Here is a 20,214-nt window from a genome sequence, read left to right as displayed (position 1 = left end):
TTGGGTAGATATATTTATTGTTCTCCCCGCTCCCCAATCTGTTCCACATATGGTATTAGGTCCCAGCTGACTGGATCTTAGCAAATGTGACGCCCATCTACGAGAAGGGCTGGAATGAGGATCTGGGGAACTACAGTCTGGTCAGTCTGACCTCAGTGCCAGGGAAGGTTATGGAGCAGATCATCCTGAGTACCATCATGCGGCAAGTACAGGGCAACCAGGTGATCAGGCCCAGTCAACATGGATTTATGAAAGGCAGGTCCTGCTTGACTAACCTGATCTCCTTCTAAGACAAGGTGCCCTGCCTAGTGGATGAGGGAAAGCCTATGATGATGTCTACCTGGACTATAGCAAAGCCTTTGACACTGTCCCCCACAGAATTCTCCTGGAGAAACTGGCTGCTCATGGCTTGGATGGGGATATTGTTCACTGGGTAAAAAATTGGCCAGGTGGTCAGGCCCAAAGACTGGTGGCGAATGGAATTAAATCCAGTCGGCGGCTGGTCACTAGCAGGGTTCCCGAGGGCTCAGTTTTGGGGCCAGTTCTGTTTAATGTCTTTATCAATGATCTGGATGAGGGGATCAAGTGCACCCTCAGTAAGTTTGCAGATGACACCTAGCTGGGTGGGAATGTTGATCTGCTTGAGGGTAGGAAGGCTCTGCAGAGAGACCTGGAAAGGCTCGATTGATGGGCCAAGGCCAACTGTATGAAGTTCAGCAAGGCCAAGTGCCGGGTCCTGCACCTGGGTCAGAACAATCCCATGCAATGCTACAGGCTTGGGGAAGAGTGGCTCTAAAGCTGCCAGGAGGAAAAGGATCTGGGGGTGCTGGTTGACAGCTGGCTGAACATGAGCCAGCAGTGTGCTCAGGTGGCCAAGAAGGCCAACAGCATCCTGGCTTGTATCAGGAATAGTGTGGCCAGCAGGAGTAGGGAAGTGATCATGCCCTGTACTTGGCACTGGTGAGGCCATACTGTGTTCAGTTTTAGGCCCCTCGTACAAGGGCATTGAGGTGTTGGAGCGTATCCAAAGGGCAATGAAGCTGGTGAAGGGTGTGGACAACAAGTCTTCTGAGGAATGGCTGAGGGAACTGGGGTTGTTTAGTGTGGAGAAAAGGAGCCTGAGGGGAGACCTTATTGCTCTCTACAACTACCTGAAAGGAGTTTGTAGTGAGGTGGGTGTTGGTCTCTTCTCCCAAGTAACAAGCTATAGGACAAAAGGAAATGGCCTCAAGTTGCATCAAGGGAGGTTTAGGTGGATATTAGGAAAAATATCTTCAGTGAAAAGGTTGTCAAGCGTTGGAACAGGCTGCCCAAGGAAGTGGTTGAGTCACCATCCCTGGAGGTATTTAAAAGACTTGGAGACATGGTGCTTAGAGACATGGTTTAGTGGTGGGCTTGGCAGTGCTAGGTTAATGGTTGAACTTGATGATCTTACAGGTGTTTTCCAATGTAAATGATTCTATGATTTTACGATTAGAAGTTCATTCAGGCAATAAATTGTCTTTTTTACTCCATGGTAATATGTAAATCACAGGGACAGGTAGATACTTATTTCTGGATGGAATTTAACCCAAGAAGAGGGCTGGTAGCCCTTGTCCCTAAGGCTTTATGACATAGTTTTACACATGGCACCACACATCTAGAAGCCAACAATGAGGAGTAAAGATGTGGAAACTTGAATATCTTAGAAAGATGAGAATTCTCAGTTTTCCTTCTTCAGACATCAAATATCTGAGACAAATATGAAGAAGGGATAGAAGGAGAATTAGTCAAGGGAGGTGTTTGTATTTGGGACACAGGTCTGTATCTGATGCTGAACTGGGATGCAGCAGAAGTACATTACACCTAGCCATAGGTAACACTATCTGAGGGCAGCACAGCAGAAGTGAATCCTGTCGATGTCATGAGAAAAGAAACACGAGTGGTTTTACAGAGTAGCAAGGCCATAGCAGGTTGTGTGAGGGAAAATGAGAAGGCACATTTGAGCCAAGTAACTGACAAAAGCTGAGGCTGCTGCCATTGGCAGAATGCATGTGAAGGATAAGCGGTGGGAAAGACATGTTGAATGACGAGCAAATGAAAAGGAACTACATAGGCAATTTTTCCTCTTGTCCCTCTCGTCTTTGTTGTTTCGGCTTAGACGGAAGAGAACTAAACCACCTAAGTTTGGATTTAGGCTTTCCTTCACATGACTCCTCAGCATATTAGATGTAATCAGAATATGCTTAACCCATGCCAAAAACCTTTGACCTTGGTCACTTTCATTCATAAATGTATCTGGAGATAGTGGTGCCCATTTTTGCATGATACCTTAGTGTATACATCAGTCACTTAGGAGTTGATTCAAGTGCCATCTTAGAGGGACGGTGGGTCAAATTTCTGACATTCACCTGGTGTTCAGCAACCTCTGTGAGCAGATAAGAGCAGAGAGCTCAGAAACCCTCAGGCTAAGAAGAGCCTAGAGTTGGGGCTGGCTCTTTTTCTGATAAGCTGTCTTAACTGTTGGGAAACTGTATAAATGAAATGGATTGCTGTTGAAGACAAAACAGAAAACCAAGATCCTCCCACTGGAATATTATTCCTATTTAAATTTTCATGCTAATTTCAGTAAGGTTTGCATTGTGTTGCTGTGTATTGTTAAACAACAACTGTAGCCCGCTGAAGAGACGGCTGCAGTTCAGTAATGCATGAAGGCGTTCCTGAGTATTGTATGCAATTTGAATGATCTATATAGCGTGCTAAGAAAGTGTATTGAAATCCATTTCCATGACAGGTGCTAGACAAAAGAATACATGTGCTGTATGAAAGTAAACCCTGATTTTGGTGTTTTTATTCACATTATTAGTGTTTAGTGTAGTACTTAATGATGCTTCTGATTGAATAGCAAAGTTATTCATGCATAGTTTTACTGAAAGGTAAATTTGATCTTTATCAAATTGCTCTATGAGACAGTGAGGAAAGAAAACTGATGACTTATTAACAGTATTTCTGTCTAAAAATTTTACATTCACTCATGAAGACCACCTGTGGCCAAATAATTTAAATGCTATACATCCCATTTTTAAGACAGGCCCCTATCATTTCAGTGCCATCTCCAATAAAACTGTGACTAGAGACCATGCAATTAAAAAAAAACAATGGTAGTTATGAGCCCTGATATTACAGAGTGCACTTCATTTTTCCCCACAGATTTTCCCTTTACACAGATGGTGTAATTTTACCCCTCAAAGTTTTACCTCTGGAAGCTATTTTTATTTATTTTCTACAAGTGCACCTTCAGGCAATAACAGCAGGGGGGCAAATCCTTTATTTTATGCTGTCAAAACCAATATGCTGTGAGGTATTCACATCACTTTCTGAAGTGCCAGTCAACAGCTTCATGTTTGGAGCAGTGTGAACTACTAACAGACTCAGAAAAAGCAGTCTCTGAACTGGTAACACAAGAATGGGTGTTAGTATGGAAAGAAAAGGGAAAAAAAGGGAAAAAGAAAACGGTCATTTTTGTTGCAGCTGTTGAAAGTTTTCTAATGAAAGGAGATGAATCAGGAAGTTTGTAATAACGTGTGCCTGGCCACTTAGCTGTAGCAGCAGATATAGAATGAAGCTTACTCAGCACAAGCTTTGGACCTTTCAGACCTTATGTATCATTTCTCATCTACTGAGCTTCTCACATTTGTACAAAATAAAAGTAGGAGTAAAAAATCAATTTTTAAAAACCAGTTGAGTCCAGAAATACACATATTCACACATTAGACTTTTAGAAAAAAATTGGCACATAGTCTGACTTTTTGCTCGCAGAAAAAGTATTTGTCTTCAGAGCCATCAATTTTAGAGACTGATACTCCTTCATCCTTTTTTTTTTAAAGGAGTTCAGCTCAAAGTAGCAAACAAGAGAAAGTGAAAGAGCAAACATTAAATAATGAGCCTGTAAAGGGAATATCTGCCAAATTCTTCCACTGCATGTCGGAAGGCTGCTGAAAACTGAAACTGCTGTTATTTTCCATGCAGAGAAGCAACTCTTCAGGTCCTCTGACAATGCAGAGGCCTCAAGACAACGTTTCTGGAACTGTTACAGCAAAGTCTTGTAACCATAATAAATGTGTTCAATTTTTATTTTTCTTAAGGGCTGAAAAAACCCAACTTGGTTTACTAGAAGGGAGTACTGAGAGGTGCTGAAAAACTTCTTCCAACTGCCTCTTTGCTGAGAAATGTAACCTTCCTAAATCCTACCTTCAGGTTGAAGCTGACAGGAAAATCTGTGGAAAATTTACCATTTTATCTAGGGAGCTGCAGCAGTTCAGTGCAATATAATAGTTTTCTATATGAATTTACAGCACACCAGGCGTCACAGATAGATAACTTGGTACAAGTCCAGCAAGCTCGATTATTCAGAGTGTCTGAAGTACGATAGGACGACAAGCAAGACAAGCACAGATGTTGTTCTTTAAGTGACTTATGCCGACACGGATTTCTTTCTTACTTTTGAGTGTTGAATCAGGGAGACAATTTCCAGGTCCCAGCTGTAGGAGTTTTAGAAGGTGAGTTAATGGAAGAGTTCACATGTCTCTCAGTACAGATTATTAGCCTGGGGTTGAAAGCTATTCTTTGGCCAAACGAGCAAAGAATGGATAGCTATTTGCAAATGCAGGAGTAAAAAAGCAACTGCATGAGACAAAAAGTACATTTATTTTCTCCTGGTCTGTGTTAGAGAAATTGGTGTGGCCACTGTGAAACTCTCTGGATAAAGTATTTGAAATGAGGTGAAGTGCTGGTCTCCTAAAAGTTTTCTTTGCAGTTTAACCCATGCTGTGGCTGAGGTCTCCTTGGTTTAGTTGTAAGCTGTAAAAGTCTGCTTTTATAAAGAAATGTGAAGGATTTGGTCCTTCGCCTGCTATCGGGACAGACAAAACAATTAAGATTTAATATATTTTCAGTCAAACCTTGTCTACTATGGTGCATAAGAATGATGGATTTCTTTTTTTTTTTAAAGTAGTAACACAAAGGAAAATTAGAAGGAACTACAGTAATACAACAGAAACTACTTTTGTGTGGAAAAACAGAAGCTTTACTGCATAGACATAGACATTAAACTGTATTTCTTTATGTCTCTAGATTGTTGGACACTTGGTAAAAAAAAATCGTCTCTGGTCATTATTTTCTAGGGAAGAAAGTGATGGAATGGTTTAAGCTGAAACCTTGTTTGGCAGTGAGATCAGAAGTGCTATTTTAATGTTTTACAAATGACTGATCAAAACAGTCATTCTAGATTTCCACCAAATTAGCCCTTCCCTTCTAGTTCATTTGGTATTGAATAACATTAAATATATTTTCAGCTTAAATGTTTGTACTAACAGAAATAGACCTTTATATGATATATAAAGGTGTAAAAGAGACACCTAGTATGAAAACGTTCTAAATCCCCAAATGACTTCAATATGAGTTGCTCAGAAAATTCCAGGTTAATCATTTTGTTTCTAGGTAAGAATTCATATTACAGAAATATGGTCAGCCTTTTATAGATGGTGTTCTTACTTATCAAAAGTCCTGCTGAAATTAGGTTATACCTCACAGTATACCCATTGCCGTGACTTTAATAAAAATCAGACACACTGGCACCAACTGAATCAATCACCGTTATTCAGGAAAACACTTAGCCAATATATTTCAAACCTATTGGAGACAATGGTGCTTAAGCACATGGTTATCTTCTTTCCTACTAGAGATCTGTGTCATATCCTCATTTATTCTTTGATTACAATTTTATCATACCCTCGGGAAAAAATAGTGTCTAAAAATAAGATTTCCTCTTAATGTGAGTATAGCTCTCACTCAATATATGTTATTGCTTTGTCAGTAATTTTAAAGGATAAGGATGAATCAGGTTAAAGAAATAGGATTACAGAAGATAAAGTACCAGGTTAAAGCAGAATCATTTGAAGTTATCATACTTGAAGGTGCTGTGATAATGGTAATAAGAAGGAAGATTTGTTTGGATAAAAATTTTGGTACTTTTATAATTGGCTTGGAGAGGAAGTGTGAATATCAGAAGCAAACCCACATTGTCTGTTAGTTGAATTGAAGTTCTTATTTTACTCCCACTTTGTATTATTTTGTTAGAGTTAAGAATGTTTCTTCAAGAATTCCTCAAGAACAATTTACTAGAAGAATTAATAAATATGGATAAACATCCTTACATTATCTAAGGGAGATGGGGAAATAGTTTATTAGACCCATTTTGTGGTTGCATAACTGAAGAACTGAGCCTGACTCATTTATCCCTTGTTCTGAAATGGGTCACATTCTTAATTTTTAGTTTCTGAGATCTTTGGTTCAGGAAACCACAAAATGTTTGCTAGCTTCAAAATAAAAACCTCTGGGGAATTCCACGTGCAATGATTAATTACAGTGTAAATACAGGCCTGTATGTTGCCTACAGATACAATGTTTTTTTCTAAATATCTCAAGAATGCTAAAATCCATATAGTTTCAATAAGATCATCTGTTATGCAGTGATCCAATACCAAAGTGCCCCATCCTTTATTTGAACATTTGATTACATTGTTCTGCCTAAATTAGAGTCCTTTATTATAATAATTGATCGTGATAATACAGAAAAGAAGTGAATGAACCTGAGCCACTGTTCTATTTAACCATCTTGTTTGAATGTCAGGTGTGCAAGGTAAGTCATCTAGTTAAGTGGAAGCTTGATAACCTAATGTAACAACTTTGACATGAGAGATCAGATAAAATCTTTTATGTGTCATTGGCTTGCAAGAGTCTGCCTGGGCAGATGGTGTTGGTTTTATAAGACAGGCATACTTTGCCTGAAGAGTTTCAGAGAAATATGGGCATTATTTTCAAACTCCAGTAAAGGAGAAAGGTGTCATTTCACTGACAGCCCCAGAGAATATTTCCCTGTTACTGCATGCTTGACAGATGCCAGGAACAGATTGATGTGTAGAGAAAGGCAAGGTACAAGGAAATCATACATTAAAACTCATTAACTTTAGATAGGAAAACTCTGTTGGGAGCAACTCTAGAGCTTTTTTTTGATGTACAGTGAATGTTTAACATTCTAAATATATGTGCTTTTTAATGTGTTGGGACTGCATTTACATATTTGGTGTAAATCTGAATGAAAATTAAAACAGTGACAAGATAAACACAAGAGAAAATACAGCAGTAAAATGTATCATTCAGAATCTGAAGGAAAATACAAGACACATATTTCATACTTCTAACTCTTGATCCACCAGAAGCTATAGGTGTGGTATTTGGAGTAGATCACTTAAATTTCCAGTATTAATTTTCTTAGAAGGAAACATTCACTCTTGTTTATAATGTAACCCTTGTTTATAAAAAATCAGATCTACTTGTCAGTTCAGCCAAACTCTTATGCGTAGCCTTAACTTCTACCACTGAATAAAAAGAGATGGAACCTTATTATCTGACTTAACACAGAAGCTAGTTCTCTGTCCAACCAGCCCATATGTGTTGCCTCTCACCTCTTTGACTCCTTCTCACAGATACAGCAAATTATCATATTAAAGCTTATTATTTATTTTTGGATTTTTTTGGTTTGTTGTTGTTTGTTTTTTTAAACTTAGGTGTAAGAAGACATAATACATTTACATAGAAGATAAATACAGCACTGGATGATGAATATAGAAGCATTGCTTTTTTAAATATAGAATTAAAATCGTAATATTACAGGTATGTAACTATAATTCCTTCATTATAAGAGTCACTATTCCCAACCATTGAATGGGGCATGGATTTCAGAGGGTGTTTTTAGAAGGTCTTGCATTTAGAAACAGCACCGATTCACAAGGGAAGGGAGATGTACATGCGTGTGCATCACACAGGCATCCTTAATTTTGGTAATTCTTCAACTGAGCACTTGGCTTTTCAACCTTAATATTCTTTAAGGTAGATCTTGTTAGGGATTTAATTTATATAATTCCTGTTTTGATGTGAATAAATTTGATGGTAATTTTGTAGATTAAAAAAAACTTTAAAAACTGAGCAGTATAGCTGAAAGGAATGTTTGTAAGGGATTCTGTTTTCAATGCAAATGGGACAGTGTTTAGTGAACTGAAAATGGAAAATACAAACAAACAACGGCATGCTCTTAGTGTGTGAATACCTACTTATTCTGTATTTTCATGTTGAGTTTGAAAAGGCTTCTTTTAGACAGGTAGAACTTAATTGTTTTATTAGAGATGTGTAGGTACTAAATAATTGAAATAGTCATGCATAATTCAAATAATTGCTTCCAGTAGATACCTAGTCTGAAAAATATCTGACGGAAATGCAGATTGAATACTTTTCCCTGATACGAGGATTTTTTAATTTTAAACTCATGGAATGTTTTGTTAATATGCATAATGGCATAACTGTCTCAGCAGGTTACAGGTGATGACTTGGACTCTGATGCTACCTCATGCAAAATGACCCATATCTTTCTTCAGCTTGCAGGCTGCAGCTAATGGAATTCAAACTACTAAATATTGTGCGATTATAAAGATGAAAAGAACCTATCTTTAAATGTAGTAGCCAATTAATACTCATTTTTCATTATAATAAATGCAAATGTGTGGGTTAGATATTGCAAAGGTCAGTGCTACAGAAGTTTACCAAGAGCTACTTTCTGTATCTTATAAGATCATGCATGGCCATCAAAACAACACTGAATAACTTCTTGGAGTGCATCGAACAACATTGGCAAGATTTGTTACAGGAGGTTTGTTTTCTCTCTGTCTCTCACACATTCTCTCCCTAAGAGGAGGAACTGAACAGACAGGATAAAAAATCATTTGGTAAGATACACTGTTCTGTTTTAAATGCATTAATTTTATTTATGATAGAAAAGGCAAGATCCTGCATTTGAAATAGTATGTTATTGGTTTAAGGAGGCTCCAGTTCCTGTGGCAGTTCACAGTCAGTCTCAGACTGCCACCCTTCCCTCAGAAAGACCCGTCTCCCATGTGGTAAACCATTACCCTATGGTGAAAGTTTCTCCATGGTTAGGGTTTAGAACTGGACCACAGTCTTTCAGCTACACAGGGCAGACAGCATTAGAGCACCTCAGATAAGAAGCTTCCAGATTGTTTATGGATGTCAAATGCTTAAAAAGAAACACCTCTCTCTTCTGGTGGTTCTGCATCTGTACCACCTAATGCTGGGCCTTCTCCAGTTTCATCAGTGTGGAAGGCCTTCTTTTCTATTGACATACGTTTAAAACACCATCCCTAAACTCTTGGTGACCTTGCTTTTTAAGGTCTCAGTATGAGAGATATCTTTGTTTTTCTTCCTAACATACAGAGACACAGCTAGAAAAATAAGGTTCATTGTTTCTGAAGTCTCCTATTTTTAATCCTGAGTGAGAAGGGGGAGGCAGAGGAGGGAAGGAAGAGGAAGCAAAAGAAGGGGTAGAAAACAGGTTTGGTTTTTTTCAGAACTGAAAGCCCTAATAGGATTTTATGAAATTGCCTGTGGAGTTATTTCAAGATGTAGAGAAGAACTGATGAGTGGGATAAATAGTGGGCTAGATATCCAACAGAATAGTTTAGGAAATATAAAGATTTGCATTTCCTTGGTGCATTATTGATAGGGACATCTTTTTCATGTAAGCATGAGTAGAAAAAATCCACAAAACCTGAAAGCTCACAGGCTATTTGAAAATTCTACCGTGTCTTTGCAGATCTAAGTATTCTAGATGATAGAATTTGAATCATTAGCTAAATTTGGATTGCTTAAATGATTGAGACAAGGTTTCAGTGACTTCTGAAACCTGCTCATCCTTACATTCCTTACATTTTTGAAACTGAAGAAGTAAACATGAACTGGAGGTGCTGAAGTAATTTCTTCTATACTCTGTTCAGTTTACACTTCATTATCCAGATCTCTGGCCTAGGCATGTAGAAACTATTATTTTCTAGGAAATCCTGAGAACTATATTAGGTTTTGGATGCAGTTGTTTTCAGAAAACTCAGGGAAGATAACTAATTCCTATAGTATTGCTTGACAGAGTGAGAAGTAGCTGTGTAGCAAATGAAATTCAGAAGGTTCTTGAGGTCTCTGTACAAAGTATTTATTTTTTTAAACATAATTATAGTTGTATTTAATGAAGTAGCAGAACTGTAAAGCTGTCAGGAAACACTGTGGCAACAACATTTCTTGAAGGAGCATATTAAATAGTAACGATGTCAAACATCTGAAAGAGTGAGCAGACTTTGCATGCATAGTTTTCTAGTGATAGGAGATTAAAAAGGGGTTGGAATGTTGCCAGTTGTCTGACTATAGGGGAAAAAAAAAGAGACCCATAATAAGCAACAGTTGTAGTTACAATATTTGCTGAAACCAACACACATTAAATAATAATGAAAGCAACCATCTAAAAATGCTGGCAGACTATATGGAACAGCTGAGCTGAAGTATCTGCAAAAAGGATTTAAAAAAAAAAAAGGAACTGGTATATAGCCAATGTGCTGCCAAAGAATAAAAAGCTCCATTGGAGATTAAATGGTGAGATCAATTTCAGACAAGTATTTATAAAACAAAAAGTGTGAAAGGAAAAGAGTTAATTTCTAGCTTCTGTAAATGACAAAATCTTCACAGGTAAAATGATCTCTTCAAAGAAGAACTTATTAAAGTAGAGTCCTAAAGCTTTTTATTTTCTTGCAGTTATTTAATTAGGAAAAGATGTGGGCAAGGAAGACATTTGCTAACATGTTGAAATATAGCATGATGATGGTTTTATACAAGAATCTTACATTAAAGCATTTTTAAAATTTATGGAAGACTTAAATTTCCTTCTAGCCGAGAGGACCTTATTATCTTTACACTAAAGAATTTAAACCTAACAACCAATGACACTGGAGTCTTGCGCTTGCTTGTAGGAATTAAAAGGGAAATTCAAGAAATAGGATTAGCAGAGGATTTTTTAAAAGATTCCATATGAGTGCAAGTAATGGAGGTGTTGGATAGGTGCTCCATCTTTTTGGTTTTTATCTTACGTGTACTCTAGCAAAGTATTAGACTATCATAACCACTGATGGGAAAAAAAGTCTTATTTTCAGTGTTATAAAAAGGCCAGATAAATCTATTAAAGTCTTTGGGATTTGACTGATAACAACACAACTCAGATCATTATTGGGCCTTACGATTACATGCAGAATATACACCTCTATTAAAGAAAATATATGTTCACTGTTAAAATGGAAATGAGGATTTGAAATGGACATTGGACGTGCAAAATATAGATCCTCTCAATCCCTGCTCTACTGTTGTATAGTAATAGAAATGCCTAAATTTAGGCAGTGCTTTGGAAACAAATGACTATTCTCCAGAAACCTCGTATTCTGTTCTGGACACATCTCCATCTTGGTATGTTCTTCAGTCTCATAATTCAGCCCATTGGCACTCTCACCCTCAGCTTTCCTCCATAGGAATTGCCTGTGAAGTCCAATGTACTAAGTGTTCACAGAAAGCTGAGGAATGTTTCTGACCCTGGGAGAGGCCTGGCTTCCACTAAGGTATCTGTCAATGTCATGCACTTGCATGTCCCTATCTGCAGATAACATTTAAATATTTTTGGACTAGAAAGAGCATAAAACAAAAGATGCCACTCACCTCAGCTATGAAGATATTTAGCTTCCAAGCTCAGATTTGGCAAAAAATGAAACCAAAATGTTCTCTGGATATGTGCAGGAACTTCTTCCTAATCTTGTGCCCCCTCGACTTTGAGCTATCCAGTCTTATACACTTCTCTCTGTTCTAGGTATTGCAGAATGAGCCTTAGGATTTGGGGTGCTCTGGTGCTCAGACCTGTGGTATGTAAGTTTCCTTTGCAATCTGGCCTTTGCTATTAATACTTACATTTATATTGCTTGATCTGAGGGTACTATAAAACATTTAGGTCTCTCTCCCCAGGTGGATACTAGCTGCATGTATATGTGTAAAAAAATGCACATGTAGACCAAACTCCCCTGAGATATGAATTCCTTAGAAAGGACCCAAGGGGAAATAACACAGACAATCTGAATAGGAAGGGGACCTGGTCTGAGAGACTCTGCATTACATGGGCCAGAAGACCAGCCCGGGGTCACTGAACATGACTAAATGGAGGTGCCCAATATTCCTTGAATGATCTAGCCTCTCTGCCTTTGCAGGCAGTTAAACCTGATGTCCTTTAAATGCTTATCTTTTATGAAAAGTGGTTCTTTCACCTTTGTTGCCCATTTATAATGTTATATGATGCATAAAGCAAAGAACATGAGAAAGATTTCCATGTTTGAGTCCTCTGCAAGAAGTCAAACTGCCTCAGAAAACCTTAAAATTACTCACAAAGCCTTCTGAAGGTTATGACGGACCTCCTACTTCTTTGTTCTTCTTGGTGGTAGTAAAAGCTGGACCCATGCCCAGTGCAGGGAACATAGTGTAAATAGCATTGCTGCAGATTGCTACTGGATTGTTCAAAACATCAGATGGCTAGAATATGTTATTATCAACAAGCTGTTTACTGGCCAATCAATTACAAACTCTGATGGAACACTAGGCATTTTATTGTAGGCTAGCCAAATGGATGGAGAAAACATATGTCAATCTCTCTGTTACTTTAAGGGGCAAATTCTGCTCTTCTGCTTCAGTGTGTTGTAAAATCTCCCATAATGGAGCCACACTGCTGTTAGTATGGAAAGGTAGGATCTCTGGCAGTGCTGTGGGACTTACTAGGACAATGCAGTTCTCAGATGTTTGGGCAACTTTATGTCAACATACATTTGCATCATAAGAGTCCAGCTGAGGCATCTGTGGGTAGTCCTCCCCTCAAAGGGGTATGAATGCATGAATTTCTAAGTCTGTGTGCAATATAGAAACAGTCAGGAATTGTTGGCTGGCTTTTACATTTGTGTTAGTTTTCACATGAAGTGAAGTTTTGAGTTTTTTTTCTCCTTCCTCTTATGTTTATTTTCCCAAAGTCTATAAAATGAAGCAAGTCCATTATCTGCAGTCCCAAACTGGAAAACACTATCCGGAATCAGATGCTTCAAAGGAAATTTTCCAGTTTAGATAGGGAAAAAATATATGTTTGCCTACAGTACATTAATCAATAATGTATTATTAGAAGGAGACTTTTTTCACCCTTGCTACCTGGAATTTCTTTTTTTTTTTTTTTAAGGGGCTTTGGTTGCAATGTGGGACAGTATTTAGAGAAGTAAAACAGAATCATCATGATAATGAGAAGAAAAAAAATCAACTTAGTTTGGAAAACCCTATGGTTATATTGGTGGCAAGAATTTATATATATCCTGTGCAAACGACTCTTGGACAATGACTACAAGGAACAGGTCTCATGAAAGTGCAGTCATTCAATACGACTGCTTATGTCACAATGTGTGTATGACTTGCAGGCAGTATTGGCAGGCACTGGGGTTTCTCACCTGCTAAAATTCAGTCAGAGGTGATCCCAACTGATGTTCTGAGTTGTAAAGGAGAAGAGAAAACTCTGCCTTTGAAATCCTATTAAATATTACATAAGATCTCTTGTGATTAAAAAAAAAAATTGAAAGTGTTCATTCTTCAGAAACATACACTGAAAAAAGCTACATTAAGTGAAGAGCGAAGCATGTGAAGACATCTTTCTTTCTACCTCCTCTTGGCTCCAAAACCAGTAATGTGTTACTGCTGAAAAAAAGTATTAAAGGGAAAGAATAAAAACAATTGAGAAGTGTATGATATCTATATTCCAAAACTACCTGGTTTAAAGTGTTAAAAAGTTGAATAACTTCTTATTGATTGTTTCCTTTGTGTAGTTTTTTGCCACCATCTGTGAGGGTGAGCAGTAAGTCACTCTGCAGGTCATTCTTGAAAATACCAGCAAGAGGGAGAAGAATCTGGTCTGCAATGAATATATCACCATAAGAAACTGGAGACCAAGGACCGTCTATATGCAAAACAAAGAAAGGCTACCTTCTGTGGAGATGGTGAGCTCTGGAAGAAAAAAAAAAAATAAAAGCACACTTGCTTTGCAATGAAAAATGTTCATGGATGTGTCCTACAACGAAAAATTCAAATCCTTGCCCAAAACTTACTACTTAGATTTATTTTTTTTAATTTGAGCAAGAAGCAGCTAAGTTTTCCCTTTATTTTTTCTTATTTCAAAATGTCCTGAAATGATGCTCCAGCTCTTCAGTTGTTTGTAAATCAGGACCATTCTGTTGCCTCTAATAGACCAATGCCAGCAAGACCAGAAGGGATGGGCTCAGACAACAGGAAAACCACTGCCACTTAAACTATGCATCAGCAATGCATAAATTTAAATTATGCTCTTAGTCTCAACGAACTATTTTTCTTCAGAAAAAAGCTGATAACATTTATTTAAATACATCCTGAGGAGGTGGAAGGGTATGAAAATTGCTGAGCTTCAAAATGCATTTTTCTCAAAAAGTAGAAGCAGTTTTTTAGACACAGTTGTTTTAAATAAATAAAATAAAATACATAATGCAAGAAGCTCTAGTTATGTTTATAAGCAAACATCTATTAACATACACAAGCATGCATGCACAGAGCAGCCCTTTTGCTTGATGTACGTATCGCTGAAGTAGCTGGTGTTTGATCTTTCATATTCTGTGAGACTTCTTATCAAACAGAAAATGGACTTGACTAGCATCTCTTCTTCTCCCTCTGCTTCAAAAGTTTAAATGATAATTGATAACTACCAAAGGCCATGCAAGATTTTAAAGGTGGGATACATGTTGTAGATTTCCTTTTATCGCTATCTGTTTTACGACTCAGACAAAATTTGAGGCACTGTGCAAAAAAAGATGCCAGCATGACCATATGCAGGAGGTATCTCACACTAAGCAGCAACTTCTACAATCTAGTAAAAGTGTAGGGCATATCCAGGAGCAAAACTTCAGCTGATAACACTACACAGCTCTGATTTCCCTTCTTCAACAGTTAGATGTTAATTAATACTATCGAGAGGCTTTCAAATTGACATCAATGGGAGTTTCATTATTCACTTCAATAGGAGTGGGATGAAGTTCTAAATAGTAAATGGAGCAATGAAAATCTAAGAAAACAAGAGGCACGCTAATGTGTGTTTTGTTTAAGAATTCTCAGTTTCACTGGCTCTGTTTAACAAGCAATTGAGGGCGATGTGCTTGGGGGGGGCTGTGAAAGTATGTGTATCTCATAGAAATGGAAAACTATATACCTTTCAACTAATCTTAGGTGGAGACAAAACTAGGGGCAAGTGAGTGAGTTAGCCTGCATGCCGAAGGTGTTGGAACAAGTGCCCTCTGAGGAAAAAGAGAAAAAAAGGGTGCATTAAGTGTTGTGTGTGTTTTACCAGCTTGGGTTTTTTGGAACCATTAAATACAAATAGAATTAATAATTTAACATTTTACGCAGTATGTACATCTTGCACCACTGATTTTTTGGAACAGTTTCACACAGAGGAAATGTAGTGGGTGCTTGCCTTGCTGTTCTGTAATTGTACTTTGTCCTTATTTCAGTTACGTTTCAAAGTAAATACTCTTCCTAATTGTGAAGTGAATTTTATTCTGGTGAGATAGGGATTGCTGGTCTTTTTTTTTTGTTTCTTTGTTTTAGAAATTCAAAATGGGATGTGAACAGAATAAATATTTCTAATGATCTTAAGCTAAATGAAGCCCTTTTCTCTGTTTATTCCATTATGGTTCATTGGTGCACACACCCTGTTTTACTTCACTCTGGGACAGTGTAGCAGTGAAGGCGTGTTTACAGATGTTTTGTCTGGCAATAGCCACCCCAGAGCTCTCATTTCTCACATCCTGCAAATTCTTTCTTCTCGTCTTCACATTCACACAGTATCCACCTTCACAGTCTCATTTCCCCTTCCTTTTGTCCTTGCTGTATTGTTCTGCAACAGTCAAGAGTTTTGCAAATAAAAGCTTAAGATACATAGACACTTTTTGTTATTTTCATAAATGTCTGTCAAAAGATCAAAATAAAATGTTCTTAACAGAGCTTCATGAAAAATTGTTTCTTCATGAAGGTGTGAAGACAATCTGCTTCTAGGAGTAGTTGTTCTAATTCCCAAGTTTCCGTTCTGTATCAGAGCAGACTGGGATGTACACCAATATCCTCTGAATCTTGATCATTAGGGAAAGAAACCCAATATCATGGGCTACAAGAGAGCTACAGAATATTTTAACCAGGATCTGAGAGAAGGTTTCAGACCTAGAAAGATCAGTGGGAGAGATTTGCCTTTCTTAAGGGGGCCACTGGCTCATTAGACTGGATTAGAAACAGGCAAAACCAAAGACTTCTTAGCTTACAGGACGAATGAATCAGTGATCAGTTCAACCAGACTTCAATCTTAGTGAATGGCTCAAGTACTGCAAAAAATCCATTGTATTAAATGTTGCATGTAAGTTTTTTGAACCAGAAATAAAAATACCTTTATTTCAAAAAACATAGTACATTAAGAGAAAATTACTTATATAGCAATGGGACTTTTAGAAACAACAAAAATTGACTGTTTTGATTTACCCAAACCAATGTTCCTCTGCATATATTTATTTTTACAGAAGCTTCTGAACAATGACTCTTTCATCATAATATCAGATTAAAAATTCTCTCCATGCCTTAAAAATCTCTGTGGACAGGAATGACTATTTTCATCTCAGTTCTGCCATCAGTCCTCTAAAAGCTTTTATTTTACACGTCTATGAGCATGCTTTCCAGTGGCAAGGTTAAGTCTATTAACCTATTGTTGAGATTATTTGAGACAAGGACAAAACAAGAAACTCTGCAGTGGATATTACTGTTTTAAAGGACTCTAAGTTGTTTCTATCTCAAATCACAGCTGTTTATCTGCACATCTTTATTGAGAATAAATCACTATGCTTAAAAAATACTGTATTTGGGTGATCTGTTTTATTTTCTTTTTGCCTGTAGAATGGTTGCATCTTGCATTGATTCAATTCTTGCATTGAATAAAAGTTTAAGTTGCATCTTACTGTGAGGTTGGCAGAAAAAGTTTCACCTGGAGAAAATGATTATATTAATATCGCTCTCATTGCTGTTCCAAGACCTCTGAGTAATACTGTTTTAATCATTGAGACTTCTAAATAAGTAACGTGACTGACACCAGGAAAAAATTTCCCACCCTTTGTTTTGTCCAATTTGGCATTGAAACTCTCTTCTATTCAGCAACAGTTGTTCTCCAGGGCTTGCTTTTCCATACCTTTAAGGAATCAGTGTAAACTTTTCTAGCTGTAAGCACTAAGGTAGACTGGTAGTGAATATCAGCCCTCCAGGTCTGAATAGCAGAGCAATCAGGTTTATGTTTACATGTTGTATCAAGTGCATGCTTTTTGCCTGGCCAAGCCTCTCACCTGCCTCATTTGCCTTGGCAGTCGGGCATTTTTCTCTTACCTGGAAGGGAGTAGCTACATGTTGTCCAACTCAAACTAAGGCATAATATTTTATCTTTTATTTGCACAAGTAGAGTGTAGGCTCGGCAGAGCAGCAGTGCTATAAACTGCAGTTTGTCCGATACCAACACCTCATGCCAATGGCAAACTCAGTGGACAGCATTTGTGGTAGCTCTCATCTCTCAGCTGGGACCTGTGCTTCACTATGGCTTGAATCAGTAAACTTGCCAAATGAAAGGCCAGGAATAAAGTGGGCTTAATGAGTGATTAATGAGTAGGCAGGGACTAATCCAGGCTGACTTTTGAAATGTCTTGATCCAGCCAAAGTGAATGCAAGAGTAGAAAGGAATGAAAGGACCCAGCGATGAAAACCGACTACTGTTAATATGTGTTTGGAGAAAGTCACTGGGCAGGAAAGTTTCATATGGAGACTGAATTCATGTGTAATTGCACTGGCAAAGATGACAGAGGAGCGAGCACGTGGCTGCTGCTCTTCTGAAGTCATTCACTGCTCTGAGGCCCTGCTGTAATTGCTGCTGGCACGAAGGAGAGGGGGGCTGCAGCAGCAGAAACAGACAACTTAAAACACACGTGGCAGGATGTGTATTAACCATCCTGTTTTCACTGAAGGCAGTAGATTAGTTTACTTTTCAGCTATCAGTCCAGCCGGTTACTGTGGCAAGTGCCAATCCATTGTTAACAGAGGTAACGAGATGAATTACTTTTGGACTCAAAGTATCTGAAATAATAAAAGCGATAAATAGCCTGACAGTCAGTGTCCTGCTACTTAATACGAATTCTATCTTCTAAAGCGACTTTAGCATTTATTGTTCGGCAGGTTATGATAAGGGTCTGCATGGGATGTTTTGTAAGGATTCAATTAGCTTGTGTTGTGAGTTAAAGCCATTTGCATGGTAATGAAACATTCTTTCAACAAAGTGTTGAAGGAAAACACACTAATTAGTTTTTTGAGCAGCACCTGACATTCATAGGACCCAATGGTGATGTTGGCTAAATGCCTGCATGACTGATGCCTGTTTTTTTAGAGCGGGCCAGCATTTTTCTGTCTATAAGTTTATGAGAAAAACAAGCAAACAAAAATCTCCCCAGTCCGACAACAGCTTCTTAGAATGATACAAGGCGAATTTAATGAAATTTGCCAGTCATCCCTGTCCTTGCTCACTCTCTGGATCCCTTCTGCTGCCTCCTCTTTCTTTGATATATCAAATGTTGTTTCTTTTCTCTGTTACGGACCTAGATTACTTTTCTTCCTCTATTATTTCTTGTTCCGTATAAAAAGATGACTCCTACCTCCTAATACCCACCATGATCCTCCATGCGCTATTCACCTGTACTGTAGGAATCACCATGGCAGCAGAATGGCTGCCGATAAGCTGCTCTCTCCTTTTTCCATGCAAGTGGCCTCCAAATTGCTGACCAGTGGGAGAAAATAAGTTACAACAAAAAATGGGCTGGCACAGGTTACTTCCCCGCTGGGGTTCCTGAGAGCAGCACAATTGTATTTAGCCCTTCCTCTAGGGGAGATGGGCAGGTGCCAACCTGCTCTGCAGTGAAAAGCACAGCAGAACAAACAAAGCCAAAATATTTTTTCATCCACCATCACTTACTTGAATTAAAAAAAGGGATTTCATCTTCTGATCAAATTTCGCTCAGATTTGATCCCACAGTGTTTCTAACAGTTTTGTCCATTCTTTTCTTTCTCCTGCTCCCCACGTGTTTAGTTGAAATCTTTTGTTCACAAAAGCTCTCTCAAACTCAGGTGTGTTTATTCTGAGGGAAATTGTCATGCTGGAAATGGCTGCCCTGTCATTTTTTAACTGTCTTTTCTCTGTAAATAATTCTCTTGCAATTAGGAAATAGCTATGAACAAGTTAACTAAGGAAGAAATTGCAATAGCTGTATTAAATTACGTATAGTGGAAGGTTTGTGGCCTCATCTGAACAGGCACATGTGACATTTGTGTTACCTCACCATGATTCACTGCTTCGTAGATGGTATCTGAGCATGGAAGAAAGGCACTAAGCACCATGAAAAGACATAGTTGTGGCCTGACAGACCTGACCTAAGTCAGACCTGCAGCTACCACCTGTCTCCATGTAACCAAAGATGCAACCATCTTGGAGGCCTTCCCAGACGGTTTTCTCGTTACTACAGAGTTCTCTTGAACACAGTGGTGCACGCAGCTGCAAGGGAAGAGGAAATTTGCTACAATTATGTATTATTTGAAGATATACAGTGGTTTGATAGAAATGAAATCTTGGGTTATAGCTCTTAGCTGAGCTATTGAGTGCCCTCACAAGGCACTGCCCACAGTTGGTTCAGCTGCTACAGTTTAGCTGATGGCAAGTAACTGGATATCTTTATGTCCTGTGCTTACCCCTAACCCATATAACAATTATCTATACCAGCTCTCCTGGCTGGGGGAAAATAAATTATTCCTCCACTCATTTGGTAGACTAAGATAAAGAATTCTTTCTTGTCCTACCGAGCAGGGAACATCGTTGTCTTTATTGTTTCCATATTAGACTGATATAATAGTACTTCTAAACCGGTTACCATTTCAACTACACTAAGAATGCTGTAAGCACCCCTCCAGTATAAAGAGAATAGCTGTTGTATGGCTGAATTAAACACCAAGTATGGGGGAAAAGTCACTCCTCACTGAAGTGCTGCTTCTTGCTACAAACACTCTGAGAAATGCTCAAAGCCTGGCCGCTGCCAGGAAGGCAGGCACAGATCTGAACTCCTCCAAGGCCTTTGATACGGT

This window comes from Phalacrocorax carbo, chromosome 1 (genome assembly GCF_963921805.1).
Source record: "Phalacrocorax carbo chromosome 1, bPhaCar2.1, whole genome shotgun sequence".
Taxonomy (NCBI): Eukaryota; Metazoa; Chordata; class Aves; order Suliformes; family Phalacrocoracidae; genus Phalacrocorax; species Phalacrocorax carbo.
The sequence above is the reverse complement of the archived record's forward strand: the minus strand, read 5'-3'. Positions refer to the sequence as shown.